Source organism: Tamandua tetradactyla, chromosome 5 (assembly GCF_023851605.1).
Source record: "Tamandua tetradactyla isolate mTamTet1 chromosome 5, mTamTet1.pri, whole genome shotgun sequence".
NCBI classification, from domain to species: Eukaryota; Metazoa; Chordata; class Mammalia; order Pilosa; family Myrmecophagidae; genus Tamandua; species Tamandua tetradactyla.
In genome coordinates, this window is record NC_135331.1 from 96,660,379 (window position 1) to 96,675,605 (window position 15,227).

The window sequence follows — 15,227 nt, forward strand, 5'->3', positions numbered from 1 at the left end:
ATTTCTTGAACTACTGCCCAATTTGTTTCTTTCCAATTGCCTTAGTTACCCAGCTGCTAAAACAAATACTACACAATGAGTTGGCTTAAACAATGGAGATTTCTTGGCTCACAGTTTTGAGGCTGGAAGAAGTCCAAAATCAAGGCGTCAGCTGTGACGCTTTTTCCTTAACGACCGTGGTGCCTTGGGGCTGGCTGCCTTCATTCCTTGAGTCCTTGGATTTTTCTGTCATATGATGATGCACACGGCAATGTCCTCTCCTTTCTCTTTGGATTCCATTGACTTCCAGCTTCTGTCCCCTCCCCATGGTTTCTCTCTCTCTGTCACCTTCTCTATATGTCCTGCAATAATAAGACTCCTCATGATCCATTTGGCCACACATGAACTAAAAATTATATTTTCAAGAGGTCCTATTTATAATAGGTTCACACTTACAGGAATGGATTAAGATTAAGAACATATGTTTTGGGGGTATGTAATTTAACCTGCCATTCCAACCCCTCTGCTAATACCAGCAAGGCTTCTGTGGCTAACCCTATAAATGTATCACTTTGTGGCATATGTGATGTGTGGGATAGAATTCTCTCAGCGAAATTGCTTGGTCAAAGAGGATGTGAATGTGTAAACTTGAATGTGATGGGTGTTAGTTTCCATAGAGGTTGTTAATTGCTATTTAAAGATCTGGTTATTTGGATTGTTTGCCCACAGAACTCTCCTCTAGGAACAGTTGAATGACTTACAAGAAGAACTTTTGGCTCCGATTATCTGTGAGCAGTTTACAGGGTTGTCAGCAGTGCCGTAATCAGCATAATCATCACCACAGTCATTAGCATAATCGTCTAACAGCCCTTAACAATTAATTTAGCAACTGAGAATCTACTAGGTTCTACAATACCATTTCTGTCCTCAGGGAGCTGCTGCTCCCAGAGCCCACTGGTACATCAACGCCTCAAAGGGCTCACCCACATCAGTTAGGAGGCACGAACATCTGTCAGATGTTACATCAGGGTCAGGCTGAGTGAGGAGGTGAGAGGCAGAATTGTCGTTTAGGATCCTCAGTGACCAGGACTTGGTTATGTAGTTTATTTGGGAAATGGTCCCAGGATGCAGGAGTAAGGGAATGGAAAAGTGAGATAGGGAAAGAGGAGGAACCTATTATAGGTGGTCGTATCAAGGCCATGACTTTAGGCTGGGACCTCCTGAGAAGGGCACAGGATGCTTCCCAAGATAGTCTGCCTAATGGAGAGGAGGCTGGAACACTTATCCACAGGCACCATCTCCCACTGGCTGAGGGTTGCCTCAGAGGTGTCACTCCCTTACACTTCCAGGCTGTGTGCTTGGCCAGACAGGCTCCTAAAATGCTGGGGAAGCTCTTGGGGCAGGACACTGACAGCTTGAGGAGGCATGTGCCAGACCTTACGTGGACTTGTCCTCTCGACTGGCTGAAATCAGACACTGCCCCAGGGGGTGTGATGCAGGGAACCAGAGGCATCTGCTTCAAGTAGGTGTCAGAGAATGGTGATGCCCTGGGGCCACGAGGACTCTCAGCTCTTCTTTGTTCAGTCCAGAGTCTTCTGGAGCAGGGAAGCAAGAGAGAGGCATTGAGTTTATGGATCTGGGATTGGAAATCTCTCTGGCTCCAAGGCCTTTTGTGTTAGGTCCGATAACACAGAGAAGAGGAGTCTCCTGCTCTGTTAATGCCTTGATGGTCTCGTGGATGTGGACCATACCCTGCACTGCTCCCATCCCATGTCCCTCCCACCCCCTGCAGGCGATGTGTGATGGCATCCCCTAGTGACTAAGATCTTCATGGGGCTGGGCCCATCTTTTGGCTCAAAGACAATTTTAGAGAAGCCCAATGTTTCAGTCATAAAATGCATTCAGTGGCTAATATAAGAGATTCTAAATAACAGTCGCTTAATAAAGAAAAGCTGTGTTTTCTCTTAAGTAAAATAAGCCCACAGATAGGCCAGTTCTGAGTTGCAGTGAATGCTCTAGGAGGGCATTTGTGGCCCAGATTCCTTCTAGCTTTCTGCCTCCCCATCCTTAATAGCTGGGGTCATTTCATGGTCCCAGATGGTGGCTGGAGCTTCAATGAGAGCATCCAAGTTTAGGAAGGAAGAATAAGGGAGATAGGGCAAAAGGGCACCTGACAGCTAAATCAGGATCCTTTGATGAATTTTTACTGAAACATTCCAGCCATGTATCAAAGCACACTTCTCTCTGAAAGGGAGGCTGGGAAATGCCTGCTTTTTTAAAGACAGACATCTCGCCACCTCCAACAAGCAACAGTGCAATAAGGAAGAAGGGGAAGCTGGATATGAGTTGGCAACCAGAGACCTCAGCATAGGGTTAAGAGCTCTCCAAGCCTCCAAAGGAACAGGTTCAACTCCAGGGTAGACAGAGTATTTGGAATGAAATTGCATCTTTGCCACATGCAGCCAGGTCTACAGGTGGTGGTAGTGATGAAGCTGATGGTAAGGAGGAGTGTCCTGGTGGGTTAAACCCAGGGTTCCTGGCTGACAGCAACCCCATTTGAGGGGCCCAGTGGCCCCGGCTGAGGGAAGAGGAGGCCTTGGACATTGATTTTCCTTGAGTGCCTTCCTACATGAGTCAGTCCCACTGACTCTTGTTGTTTTCCACTTACTCAGGCCAGGGGACATTCTGGACCTAAACGAATCAGTGTTTACATGCCCAAGGGAGGAATCTGAGGTGAACTGGGAGGGCAGAAGTCCTTGGGATGCCTTGTTAGGAGGTGGCAGAGGGAAGGATGTGTGTGTGTGTGTGTGTGTGTGTGCAGACCTGGGGTCAGACAGCTGCACACCCAGAAGTGTTTGACCCTGAGAAAGGGAAAATTTGACTGTGGAAAGGAATTGGCCAAGCCCCAATACTATGCCTAGTCCAGACCTAACTGGCCTTGAGTAGGATGAGGATGGGGAGAGTGGCTCCAGGATTGAGGAGTCTCTCACCCTTCCTCCTTGCTTGGAACAGTCCAGAGCATGACCCTTGAGACATGGGGCTGATCCGACCCAGGCAGACCATTCCTGGACTCCAGAGCAGAGTGAGCAGGGTCCCCCCGCTCCCAGGGTTAAAGTCTCCTTCCCATGCTTCTCACACTAGCATGTCCCTCCGTCACAGTGTTACTCTGTACCTCCCCGTCTGGGATGCCTAACCATTTACCAGAGCCTGGTTAGGTGGTTTCCCAGGGGCTTTGGCCTGGTCAGGTATTGATGACTAGAGAGAGCCACTCAGTGGTCCGTGGAGCAGGATTGCTGATGTGGATGTCAGGGCCTCTACCCTCTGCCCCAGTCCACCCCTAGACTCACCCCCACCCCCTGCCAAATGGCCCTTTGGCCTTGGCCTATCTCCCAGACCCCACCCTCCATGGCTTCTGAACCACGGTTATCACAGAGGCACCAGGTGTGCCTGCAGAAAACCAGAGTGGGGGAAGGTAGAGGCGGAGACTGGGAGCTGTTACAGCCACCTCTCCACCTTGAGTAACACGTCCTAGAGGCCAGTGACCTGGGTGGCCTCAGGCAAACTCGTGTGGCCTCAGGCAAATGAAGCAAACCTCTCTGGGCTCAGGATCCTCATCTTTAAAGTGGTTGCGACAAAAATGAATGAATAAATGATTACCAGAAGTTTGTGCAGCTCAAGTGAGATCATGAATATGTATAAGTTGCTCAAGTGAGATCATGAATCTGTATAAGACATAGAGACTATCTACAAGGAAATAGTTAAATATCCCCCCTCTCCCAGCTGCATTTGAGTAGGAGCAGAGCCTGAGAGATGGTATCTCTCTGCCTGGGAAGTCTTAGACACTGAGGCTGTCAGGGCTTAGATAGTGTTTCTCAGTCATTTAAATTTTGATACCTTTTTTTTTTTTACATGGGCAGGCACCGGGAATTGAACCTGGGTGCTCTAGTATGGCAGGCAAGCATTCTTGCCTGCTGAGCCACCATAGCCCGCCCTAAATTTTGATACTTTTAATACTAATATAGATATTGGGAATTGGCTAAAGAAACTTTTAAAAAGTCATTTCAGTATTTTTGTGTATGATAAACGTGTTTTTCACTTAAAAATGTTATCTTAAAAGTGTATTATTAAAGATTATATTATACAGTTCTTTTCTTTTTTGTATGCTGTATGATGGGAATCACATTTCATTCTTTTTCCATGTGATTATCTCATTATTGCAACTATAGAGTTCATTTCAATGAAATATTTAAAACAAAGATAAATTCTGAGTTTTCCCAATATAGCAGCCACTTATTATTTAAAAGGAATAATGACCTGTAGAACAGGTTCAAAATGACAAATTATGTCATGCTTAGAGTAAGGATTGAATGTATTTGAAATTGGATCGTTATTATTTTACATGCTAAATCACCAAAAATTGCCAAAAGCAGTTTCAGGAGAGATACAAGTGCTGGAAAACGTCGAGAGAGAGAGATGTCCCTGTTCATTGTGTAGGGAAATGAGAAGTGCAGCCCCTTGGAGGGCAGAGTGGTGGTTCCACAGGAGGTTAGGGGTGGCTTTGCCATATGGTCCTGCAACCCCATTGCTCAGTGTACACCTGGAGGAGCTGAGTGTGGGGAAGTGAATGGACATTTGCACGCTGGTGCTTACAACGGCACTGCTCAGGATCTGCAAAAGATGGAGGTGGCCTAAGGGTGCATTAAATGAGGAACGGAAGGGGGAACTGTGGTGTAGACATGCAATGGACTACTGAGCAGCTACAGGAAGCAGTGAAGTTTGAGGCATGCAACTGGGTGAGTGAACCTTGAGGAGAGTATGTTAAATGAAATAGGCCAGGAATGAAAAGACAAATATTATCATGCTTCACTAACATGAACTAACTACAATGTGCAGACTCTGAGAATTGAATTCGAGGGCATAAGTTAGCAGGTGAAGGCCTATTGTAAGCGTTCCTAGATTGTAAACTCTTATAGCAGTCACATATATTCCTGAGTTGTAACTGTTACTTCTAAATTCTGAGATCCTGAGCTCTTTGTGAATTATCTGGTCGTTCCCTGGAATTTTGGGTATCTGTGTGATCCCTGAGACTCAGAGCTAGCTTTTTGATGCAATGAAAGTCAGCATTGCCCCATACAGCAACTGCCAAAAACACTGAAAGAGTGATCAGCCTTCAAATAGAGATATGAATGAAGCTGACCTTGGTAGCACCAAGGTAAATCAGACTAAAGGGTAAAGGATGATATTGATTGCATTTTAAAATCTCAACTTCTGTGAGAGACCAAAAGGAAGAGAGGTTTATTTGGTATAAAATTTATACTTTCGATAGCACATTATCTGATTTAACTTGTATGGTCAGTTTATACGAACACCATAACTACATGGAACCTCGACTAGGGAGTGAAATCTTAATGTTTGTACAGTTTGGTGTGATGTCCTGATACATCCCAGAGTAATCTGGGCAAAAGATAAAAAAGTATTTGCAAAATCCTCCTGAGGGACTGGGGAAAGATGTGGAAATATTAAGCTTGCCCACCTGGGGAAGACCTGGTATCCTTACATGCACTGGGGACTGCCAATTTGATGGGCCAGGCCCTTGATCTTGGGGCTCACCCCTATGAAACCTATTCCTGCAAAGGAGAAGCTAAGCCTACTTATGATTATGCCTAAGAGTCATCCCAAGAGAACCTCTTTTGTTGCTCAGATGTGGCCTCTCTCTCTCTAAGCCAGCTTGGCAAGTGAACTCACTGCCCTCCCTGCTACATGGGACCTAAATCTCCCTGGTAAAGTGGATATCCCTGGGATGAGCCTGGCCCTAGTGTAGTGGGATTGAGAAAGACTTCTTGACCAAAACAGGGAAGAGGAATGAAACAAAATTAAGTTTCAGTGGCTGAGAGCTTTCAAACAGAGTCGAGAAGTCATTCTGGGAAGTTATTCTTATACCTTATACAGATACCCCTTTTAAATTTTTGTTTATTGAGTAGCTAGAGGGAAATACCTGAACTATTGGACTGTAATCTAGTAGCCTTGAATCTTAAAGATAATTATTTAACTATAGAGCTTTTAAGGTCTGTCTGTGTGATTGCGAAAACCTTGTGACTGACACTCTCTTTATCCAGTATATGGACAGAGGAGTAAAAAAATAAAGACAAAAAAAATAATAATAGGGAGTATGGGGGGTAAGGGATGTTTTGGGTATTTTTTTTACTTTTATTTTTACTGTTATTCTTATTTTTTTTTGGAGTAATGAAAGTGGTGATGATTGTATAGCTATATGATGATGCTGTGAACCACTGATTGTAAACTTTGGCTAATTATATGGTATGTGATTATATGATATAACATATCTCTGTGTAGAATTCTTGCATTTGCATAATGAAAAATCAACTAGTTCCCCTGGCATACATTTCCAGTTTGGTTTCTACATGACGGGTGAGAAGGTTTCAGGCTGCTTATTCTAAGCATTCTCCACACAAAGCACACTGCAGCTGCACACATTCTCCATTTCCAATAAAAGCAGAGCCTGATTGAAAAGCATCAGCCTTTTACTGCTTCTCCTTCATTTTTTTTTGGTATGCTGAATGGTGGGGGTCACATTTCATTCTTTTTCCATGTGAGTACCCCGTGATTGCAGCACCATTTGTTGAATTTTTGTTTGTTTGTTTTTGTTTGTTTGTTTTGGGAAGTACGTGGGCAGGGAATTGAACCCAGGTCTCCCATATGGCAGGTGAGAATTCTACCACAGAACTATACTTGTACCCCACTTCATTTTTTTTTTGTTTTTATTTTGACAGACTTTATTTTTTAGAGCATTTGTAGGTTTACAGCAAAATTGCATACGAAGTACAGGGTTCCCATATACCCTTTCCCCTCATATACACACTGTTTACTTGCTTATTAAAATTTTGCATTAGTGTGGTCCATTTGATACAATTGATGAAGCAATATTATTATAATTATATTATGAACTAAAGACCACAGTTATATTAAGGCTCATGCTTTGTGTTCTAGGTTTTGTTTTTTAAAATTTTTATTGTGGGAACATATATTAACCATAAAATCTCCCACTTTTAACCTCTTTCAAGTATACAATTCAGTGGTGTTAATGGCATTTACAATGTTGTGCTATCCTACCATCCATTACCAAAATTTTCTCCTGCTTTGTCTTATGCTATGTTTTCACACCTAAGAAGTCTTGCATGCTTTAAAATAATTTTGATCAGATGAATGCAAATTTTGGGTCGGATGTTGAGCACCTTTAGGGAAATGTGCAGAAACTATTTTCCTTTCGTGTGCTCCTTGTTCGGTTATTATGCTTCAGTATCAGTGTTTCTTCTACTTCCTATTACTATTCCTAACTGGCAAGCCATTGTGGATAGACATAAAATAATAAATGACAAATCTAAAAACTATTTAAAGCTGTTCAGTGGTCAAAATAGAAATTAAAAAAAAAAAAACCTAAATCAACTCTCCTATGTGGCTGAGTAAGAAGCTTCCCAGGAGACTGAGTCACAAGCACCCCACGTGTTCACTTCACAAGTACCCCACGTGCTCACTTAGTAATTCTCACATTGCTCTAGGGAGAAGCTTTTACAAATATTTAAATTTACTTTTAAATAGCTAATATTGTTGGGTAGTTCAGAATGCAAAAAGCACAAAAGCAAAGTAGAATTTCTGGATCAAAGTCAATGTACATTAATAATTTTGATAGCTGTTACCAGATTATTTTGCAGAGGATTTGTCAATTTATATGCTCAGCAGAAAGGACTGAGTGCTATTTCTAAACATCTTTGCCATCTCAGAGTACTGACTAACGTTTGATGTCTGCCAATCTGATAGGTGAACATGCTGTGTCAGTGGAGCTTAAATACACATTTCTCTTATTGCAGGTGAAGTTGGGAACCTTTTTAAATGCCTATGAGTCACTTGAATTTCCTTTTCTGTGAATTATCTATTTCTGTCCTTTGCTTATTTTTCTTTTCTTTTCTTTTTTTTCTATTAAGGATTGTTGGTCTTTTGTTTATTGGTGTGTGGGAACTCTTTATATATTAGCAAAATTAGCTGCATGCTAATGTCATTGGTCACAAATACTTTTCCAAGTTGGTTGTTTGTCCTTTGATTTTGTTTGTGGTAGCTTTGGCCATGCAGAAATTTAATCTGTTTGGAGTTGAATTTATTAAGCTTTTATTTTATTGTGTCACAGGTAGAAATGCTTTCACGGTGAGAAAAGTAATTATTTAACCTATTAAAATTTTAAGAGAAATGGATATAGACACCATTATTTCCCTTAATTACACATTCCCCTGGCTAAGAAGACCCTGGGAACCCTGTGCTTTCATAAGCTCTGGGCTAATAGCAGTTGAGTTACTCTGGAGTTAAAACTGAGACCCAGAGAAGGAAAGTCACGGGTTGGTGAATAGAACCAGCACCCACCTTTCCTTTGGGAGCATTGCTCTCTTTTTTCGAGGCAGTGGAGAGAAAGCTCAAACAGGCTAGAGGCAGAATTGCATTTGGGAAAGTGCTGTGGGATAGGAGGAGAGATCTTCCTGATGCCTCTAAAACCATAAAAGCCACTGAACCGGTCTGTGCCATAAGCTCTGGTATCTACTTCATGCTTTGCTGAATGGGTGAATGAATGAGTGTGTCAATGAATGAATGACGTGCTCCAACTTGCCAAGTGTGAGGCTGGCCCCAAGGACAGATTCTGACTGCTTGAGAGTGACATTCTACTTCTGCTATCTCCCTTTCTCAGCCTTCTCAGTGGCTTTCACCTTGAAGGCAGCAGATATAGCCAGATGCTACTGGTTCCTGCCTCCAGGTCCAGCTCAGCAGCCACCGCTTCCTCTTGGTTCCACTAGAGCTACAGTTGCCCACCTGGACAAGGGCTGGGATTGGGTGACGTAAAAGGTGGGCCGGGGCTGTCTCTGTTTATTCTCCTTGGCTGGGCCTTAGTTGGGAGGGGGTTGTCCTTGAGTGAGAAACGTCCTATATTCTTGGGGTCAGGATGATGTGTGTGTGAGAGGAGGTGGGTGGCAGAAGTTTCTGGGTGGGAGGGGAGGAGAGAGAAGAGGAGCAGCACCTCCAGTCCACAGAGACTCACCCTTCACCTCCCATGCATACGGATTCCCGGTGGTGTCTCCCTTTCTTCTTTCATCTCTAGCCTTCAAACTCTTCCTAACCAGCGAGTCTTTCCAGACTATCTCCCATGAATTCCAGCCACACCTTCCCTCTGGGTCTGCTCAGAACTTATGGATGTGGTTAGTGCTGTGTTTATTGATCCACTACCATTGTTCTGTCTCCTCTGTAATTCCAGCCCCTATGTGGTGCTGTGCCTCCCCCCTCAGTTTAGCAGTTCTATGTTTCCTGGGGAGAACGTTTGGCATTTCTTGTTAGAGTTAAGAATGGGGGTTGGGGTGGGGAATGCCACTCTCAGACAGGGATCTGGGGCTGGGGGCACCTGAGGGGGGTGTTATAAATGTTCTAGGAGGTTGTCTGAAAAGCACATGGGCTTTCCACTCTTCTTTTTTAATTAAAAACATTTTTTGTTACTAAATTATACTTTAACACACCTCAAAATTCCAACCATCCAAAAGAGTGTAGAATGAAAATTGTCTCCCTGCCAGATCTGTCCTCCAACTACCCAGCTCCCCTCCTCAGAGACAAACCATTTTACCGGTTTCCACTTTTCATAAAATGTGGAGAGTATATATGTTTATACAGGCATAGATTTTATTTTACTTTTTAAAAAATGGTATACACCCACTTTGGAAACTGTTGGACAGTATCTTTACAGCTGAATACATACTTTAAACCCTCTCTCTCAAAAATTCCTTTCTTAGGTTTATTAGCAACAGAAATTCACAGGTCTGCCCCTGAAAGATTGTTCAAGAGTGTTCATAACAGCATCCAGTGTAAGAGTAAAAAAATGAGGAACATTCAAAAATGCCTCTCAATAGCAGGCTGGATAAATTGTACTGGAATATTATATAGCAAGGAAAAGGATCACCAGATCGCTTTGTGCAATAATGTGAATATATTTCACAAACATGTTGCTGAGTGAAAGAAAGATTCCATGAAGGGTATAATGTGTGATTCTATTTATATAAAGTTCAGAAACAGCAAAATAAGGAATCTACAGTGTTAAGACTCAGGTTAGCAGCTGCCTTTGGGGAGAAGGAGGGTGTGACGATAGGGGAGCTGGGACACAGGCTCCTGGAATACTGTTGGTCCCTCCTTGACTAAGGCCCCTGAAAGCCTGGGACTTGTCCAGGGCCCACAGGAAAAATGGGAAAGGGGGACGACACCAAGGTGAGGGAGAACCTCATGTCTGAGAAATATGAAGAGCAGGCTAGAAGCAGCCCCCTGGCTGCCCTTAGCAGTACGTTGATCTGAGGGGGGTCAGGGAGGCCACTGAGGTGGGAGATACAGCAAAAGTTCAGGTTTGCATCAAGGGAGTTAAAGCTTAAAATGTACAGGGTTCCTATTTGGAAAGATGGAGATGTTTTGTTAATGGATGGTGGTAATGGTAGCTCAACACTGTGAACGTAATTAACAGTATGGAAATATCTATCCAAATGTGATTTAAAAGGGGAAATGTTCGACTATATATATGATAATAGAATAAAAACCTTGTAAAAAAATTCATGAAACCTCATACTACAGGGAATCCTAAGTGACCCATGGACTATAGCTAACAGTGCACTTATAAAACTGTGTTGTCATAATTGTAACAAATGTCCCCACACCCGTGTGAGGTATTGATAACGAGGTGGCTGCACTAGTTTGCTAGCTACTGGAATGCGATATACCAGAAATGGGACAGTTTTTAAAACTGGGGATTTATTAAGTTGCAAGTTTACAGTTCTAAGGCTGTGAAATGTCCAAATTAAAGCAAGACTATGAAAATGTCCAATCTAAGGCATCCAGGGAAAGATACCTTGGTTCAAGAAGGCCAATGACCTTCAAGTTTTCTCCCTCAACTGGAAAGGCACGTGGCAAACATAGCAATGTCTGCTGGCTTTCTCTCCAGGCTTCTTGTTTCATGAAGCTCTCCCAGGGCGTTTTCCTTCTTCATCTCCAAAGGTTCTCTGGCTGTGAGGGCTCTAAAGCTTTTTCCAAATGGTTCCCTCTTAATGGGCTCCAGTAAGCAACCCCACCTTGAATGGGTGGAGACACATCTCCATGGAAACCATCTCATCAAAAGTTACCATCCACAACTGGGTGGGTCACATCTCCATGGAAACAATCAAAAAGCTCCCTCCTAGCCATATTGAATGAGGATTAAAAGACATGGCTTTTCTGGGGTCCACAACAAAATCAAACCAGCACAGTGGAATATGGGAATTCATGTATTTTATGCATGATTGTTCTCCAAAGCCACAATTTCTCTAATTAACAAATTAAAAAAAAAAGATTTTTCCTCTCCTTTTAACAGACACCAAAGGGCCTGCTCTGTGCAGACACAGGTCTAGTGTGCAGGGATCTGAGATGAGTGAGGCTTTTTCTCTGCCCTGGCGCTGCAGAGTGTCAGCCTGAGGGACACAGATGTGGCGTGCAAACGAGTAAAGAGGAGGCTGCGTGAAAAGTGCCACCAGGGCAGTAGGTGTCCATGCCGTGGGACCCTGAGAGGAGATTGCCCAATGTCCACTGGGGCAAAGACAGTCGAGAGCTGAGTCTCGAAGGGCAGGAACCTGAAGCTGTTGGCAAAGGCCGGGTAAGGCTCATAGACGGGGGTACAGGAAATTCAAAGGCTCAGAAGTAGGAAACAGCGTGGCGCTTTGAGGGATTGCATTTTCTCTGGAACATTACGTTCTTGCTGGAAAGTGAAAAGATGTGAGGCAAGAAACTCTGGCAGAGCAGATGTGGAGGCTTGGTTTACCCCACTCCTGGCAGGGGGCCAGGAAGAGATTTTTCTTTCTTTTCATTTTTTTCTTTCTTTCCCTCTTTCTTCCCTCCCTCCCCCCTTCCTTCCTCCCCCCCTCCACTTTTTCCTTTCCTGCTATAAATTGGATGCATGTGCATTATGCTTTGGAATATGCAAAATCCGAGAACGTAAGCTCAGTGAAGACAAGAAGTTTGGCTAATTCTCCACAACATCCTCAGGGCCTATCATGGCACCTCATTTGATAGATGCTAAAATATTATTTGTTGATAATATGGGTACCTCTGAGGGTACAATGTGGGCAAGACAGACATGGGATTGTCCCTCAAGGACTCACTAGAATTAACCGGTAACAATGACCCGGCTAATGCCAAGGCAGGGGCTTGTGGCAGAACTACCCAACCTTGGGTGGGGGTGGAGAAGACAGGAAAGGCTTCCTGGTGAGCCTCAGGGAGGCAGAGACTTGAAGGTGAAGGCAGGAATTACGGAGAGAACAGCATTTGGGATGGCTCAGAGGCAAAGAAGCCTGGGTTTGAGGATGAAAGAGCTGCAGTGGAGAGTGAGCGGGAAGGGAGGGGAGGTGGCTGGAGAATGGGGAAGGGTCACATCTTGAAAGACTGGTGAGCCAATGTAAGCACACAGAGCCTCTTGAGGACAATGGAGCTTAGGCAAGAGAGTGACGTGAAGGATTTTGTAGCTAAAAGAATGGAGCAGACAGCTATAGCCTAATTCCCTCTAAATCCAACTCTGCAAGTGAAATCGTTGCCCTCCCCCCTATGTGGGACATGACATCCAGGGGTGAAAGTCTCCCTGGTGATGTGGGAGATGACTCCCAGGGATGAGTCCTGCCCTGGCATCGCGAGATCAACAATTCCATCTTGACCAAAAGGGGGAAAAGAAGTGTAATTAATAAAGTATCAGTGGCTGAGAGAGTTCAAATAGAGTCAAGAGGCTACTGGTCACTTTCGCGAGCTTCAGTGAGACATTGCTACCTGTTATAGCTTGCCAAATCCCAGCCAAAACCTTTCCAACCAATCCTAAAAAACACCTAGGGCAATATATAAGATTCTACAAAGGTTCCATGCACTAGGGTAACTTTCCAGGAACCTACAACCTCCAGATGGGTCCCTAGACCAGGTAAGTCCTGAAACCTAGAGGGCCCAACCTCTCCAGAACATCAACTAGTTCCAGCTCCCCACCCCATACTAGTGACAGACCCTTCCAACATGAAAACGTTAGAATGGGCATAGCCCAAATATCCCTAAAGAATGGGATGGAAAGATCAAAGGTGTTGGTGGAGTTATACAGAGAAGATAGGATTTAATAAATGAATATGATTGCTGAATCATTAAATCGATGTCTCTCTTGGTCTCCAATATCCTAGAGCAGCTAGAAGTAAAAACCTAAAATTGTGGAATTGTAACCCATACCAAACTCTGAAATCTGTTCTACAACTAATTGTTGTGTTGTGCTTTGAAATTTATTGCTTTTTTTGTATATATGTTATTTTTCACACACAAAAAAAGTCAATTGTAATGATAAAAAAATATTTATTCCTTCTACCGCCAATGTGCTGGAGCAGTTAAAAGGAAAATCTGAGAGGATCGCATGGTAGCTATGACAAACTCTGGGATCTGTCCTGTAACTACTCGTTGAAGAGTGCTTTGAAAACGATTACTTTTTTCTTTCTTTGCTTTGTATATATGTTATATGATACGATAAAAAAAGTTAAAAAAAAAAAAAGAATGGAGCAGAGCGGGCGGGGAGATGGGAGACAAGCAAGCAGGACCACTCACACCAGGGTGCAGAGAGGAGTTGGTGGCCCGGGCTAGGGCAGAGGCCCCAGGGATGGGGAGAAGAGCCAGATTCCTAGTCTTCAAAGGGTAGGATTAACTGGTCTTGGCAAAGGGGAGAGATGAGTCTAGTGTGACTCCCTGGATTCTGGCCTGGACAAAGGAGTCATTTGGGGGCTGGGGAGGGCCTGGAAACACTATGTAAACAGCTATACAAATGTTACCACTTCTTTTCCTTATTCAAATGCACAGTTTGCATGCGGCCCACAGTCAGTGGTGACTGAGAGAATTGAAGGTAGGCCTGCCCTGCATCTCAGCTGGCTCCCATCCCCACGTCCTCTCCTTGCCAGTCTGCACTTTCCAGGCTGAAGGGCTCCCCGGAGCCCTGACTCTCGGTCTTTGAGCTGTCTCGATGGCCACCTCCTCTCCTAGCTCTGCCCATCCTCTCCTCCCTCCTCGCCTTTTCTCAAGGAAGCGGCAAGGTTTCCTCTCTGGCATGAGTCCAGCTGCTCAGCCCGGAGTTACGTGAGCCCCCGTCACCTGCTCCTGACTCATCTGTGAATGGAAATGCCCCACCACACTCGGCATGATCCCCTGACCTTGCTTTCACATGTCAGGCCACTGGCTCCAGCAGCGGCTTCCTTCCCTTCCCGTTCCCTCAATGGTAGCTACAGCTTCTTTGAAAAGCTTCCCAAACGCTTCGGGATCCCCTTGGTTCTGTAGGGGTGTGTGCGCGTCACGTGTGCACATGCAGGCAGGCACGATCCGAGCAGTGCGTCTGCGGCACTGTGGGCAGATAGAGACAGGTGAAGCACAGACACATGGACACTGAGGGACGTGCACATATGTGCCCGGGGAGACGTTTCTAGGCTGGAAGCTCTGGAGGGCAGAGCTTGGGTCTGATTTGTTCGCTATCATATTCCCAAAGCCTGGCATGCAGGATGTGCTCAATAAATATTTGTCGAATGAAAGAACGTGGCAGACACAGAGATGCACCACTCAGACCTTCGAGTTGCAAGCAGTGTGGTGACAGGGACAGTTTCGGCTGCTTTAGCCTCGGCAGGGGTTGGGTCTAGGGTGAGGCGAGTGAGGCACTGAGGTCACATGGTTTAAGGAGGTGCTTACTCTCTGGGCTGTGCAAGTGTGTCCTTAAATTTTGTGCCCTTGGCACACCAGTCTCTCTCTAGTCCTGGCCCTGAGGGTCAATGACTGAGTACACAGGGGTCATTTCCATCTCACTGAAGAAGGCTCCTCCAACGAGCGATCTTTGCTCCGGCGCTCTGCCTTGGGCTGGTAGAGAATGGTCAGGTCTGCCCCCATCTCTGACAGCAGTTCTGCCCAATCTGGCTTCTGTCCTTTACCTTTTCTGGGTATTGCTCCCCAGAGAACCTTTTACATGCTTAACTTCACCTCAGAGCGGCTTCCCTGAGAACCTGACCTGTGACAATTAAGGAACAGGTACGTACAGATCTGCGAAGAAATGCACACTCACACCCTCACCTCTTTCATCCCCCACCCTTTGGTGATATGTGTCACTTTTGCTAGCACCAGTCCTTCTGCCTTCCCTTGCCTTTCTG